The sequence below is a fragment of the Notothenia coriiceps genome, unplaced genomic scaffold (genome assembly GCF_000735185.1).
Source record: "Notothenia coriiceps isolate Sejong01 unplaced genomic scaffold, NC01 NC01_scaffold00037244, whole genome shotgun sequence".
In the NCBI taxonomy this organism is placed as follows: Eukaryota; Metazoa; Chordata; class Actinopteri; order Perciformes; family Nototheniidae; genus Notothenia; species Notothenia coriiceps.
In genome coordinates, this window is record NW_011369945.1 from 14,065,170 (window position 1) to 14,067,761 (window position 2,592).

Sequence of the window (2,592 nt, forward strand, 5' to 3'; positions counted from 1 at the left end):
TCTTAACATTTATTTTCAAGCATATGTAAGGCTATAATAATGATTAACTAACAATATTAATGTATCCTGTAAATACCCCCATTTGGGATCAATAAATCTATCCATCTAAATTATGTATAAACTGTTATAATAATTACAGAAATTATTTTAAAGGTTTACAATAAAAGCGTTCACTTGTTATTCTATAATATAAATAATATATATAATATAATAGATAGGTGAACTCAGACGATTGCTAACAAACATCAGGTAGGATTTTCTGTGAAATGGCAAGATGGGTGGGAAGGGGGAGGGACGGGGTGGCATGGGAAAGGGAATCCCTATATTTTTTCTTTGTCTTTTCTTTTTCTGTTTGTATTATTGTCTATATAATTTGTATCTGTGTAGTGTATATAAGTCCCTCTTTGAGGGCAACAACAAAAAAAAACAATAAAAAGTTGGTCACAAAAATAAATAAAAGCGTTCACTGACTGGCAGGTTAACAACAGATTTTTAAATCTGTTTTGAAAAATCCCCCGTGAACCCATTTAGGAATATGCGTCATGACATTTGATATAATTATACGTGGCATCTGCCAGCAGTGTGACTTCCTCAATTGACACTGTTTACACTGTACACTGAACAGTTCGGGGCAAATGGCTTGAAATGAGTAGATGCATGCGTCCTTCAGCAGTAGTTGCTTTATACAAAAACATTTTGTGTTAACTGATTAAATGAAAGGGTAACAATAACACATTTTCTTTTGTATTCAGTGTAAATCTTCATTTCCATGTGCACTCTAGTTTATAAATGAACTAACTTTGTAATTTATTGATGATCATTTTGACCAGGTGGATAACCTTTTAAAGCCTCCCCCTGAGGACTGTGATTTAGAAAGCCTATATTTGTATTTGACTGTAGGCAACTGATGATATTTATCTGTAGTACATGAAATGTGTTTGGACAGGAAAGCTTGGGTAATGGTTTCCTGAATGAACATTTAAATGTCAATCTATTTTGGTGAGAGGGTTAGGGTTAGGGCAATCTTGACTTCACAAATGGTACCTTAAGGGTTTAAGACATGTTTTAAGACATGTTTGTTTCCTGGTTTTGCAAGAAAAACATACAATGACAGCGTTTCAGGGTCAGCACCAGGCCTGGAATTTCGTCATTTTAGGGGCAAGGCCACTTGGCCTTTTGAGTTGTCAATTTTTTAAGGGCACAAAGGCCAAAAGCCAGGGCACCAAGGCCATAAATTAAAACAATGATTTAACATACGATATGAAGTGACTACGATTGTATATGCATTTACAATACTTTTATATATATTTATTAAGCATCATCTTATCTTTGACAGCTAACAACACAGCGCTAACTGCCTAGCACTAGATAATAATAAAAAAAGAACACAACTGCAACATAACTTATCCAAGTAGTAACAAAAACACTTCAAAATATTATAATTATGCATTACCATACGAGCAAGAAATAGTAATGTTATCCATAAAATTACACTTAAAGCTGGACAAATGAAAAACTTAACGGCAAACAGGATCATCACAAAACCTTACCTCACCTCAGCCTTTTCTTGAGCGGAGAATCAGCTAGCTAGGTCCTAGACCGTCCTACGCACACGGACGCGTGAGGGGGTGGGCGGAGATAGGTCCTAGACTGATGTCAACTGTCATCATAGACCAGGGGTGGGGAACCTTTTTTCTCTCAAGGGCCATTTCAATTTTTACAACATCCTTCGAGGCCGTACGAATTATTGAACTCAACGTCTGCTTAAAAAACTCAAATCACAGCCCATTCATTTCCCGTTTCTTTCATGCTGTGACAAAGAAAAAGCAACCTCTTAATCCAGATATTTGACCATGACCCGCGCATTCATGCACCGTGGCATGACCACCAAAACAGAAAGATATGGACACAAGATGTGTGCAAATGTATTTAGTTTCATATCCATGTGGACATGATTTAAGTGTGGGGTGGGGGGGTGGGATCTAACCTCATCCAGGGGGGTTTGGGGGCATGCACCACCAGGAAGATTTTATATCAAGAATTGCCTCTCGTGGTCTTGCGCCCGAAGGCCTGGGGGTCCCTGAAGTGTTTAACGTTATAATGGGTAATTCCTCGACATGTGTACGTCGTTCCAAAAAACGCACCGACCACAGAAATCAACTTTCCGGGTCACCGCCTCTAGACAAGTAGACAGTATGACTAGTATGTCAGTTATTGCAACAAACAATAATCGAAGACCAATCGATTCGCAATACGATTTGTTATATCTAGTCGAAAAAGGAAGGTTGGTCACCTCATTTCCGTGTAGGGAAATATATACTAGTAAATATCAATAATCTTTCTTATTCTGCCTCTACTCTTCATTTGTCCGCATATGTTATGATTATACTCATTTTTTTTTCAACAATAATTATTTGTTCCTTATGGGTCAAATTTTCCCTCTCACTAAAACATTTTATGAGCGTATTTCTTGTTTTTAGACGAATGACAAAGACAAAGTATACCACACAACTCTCTGACATCAGGATATCTAGAACGAAGACAACGAGAGTTTCAACGGTGGTCTAAACCGCCTACGAAAAAAATTGAAGT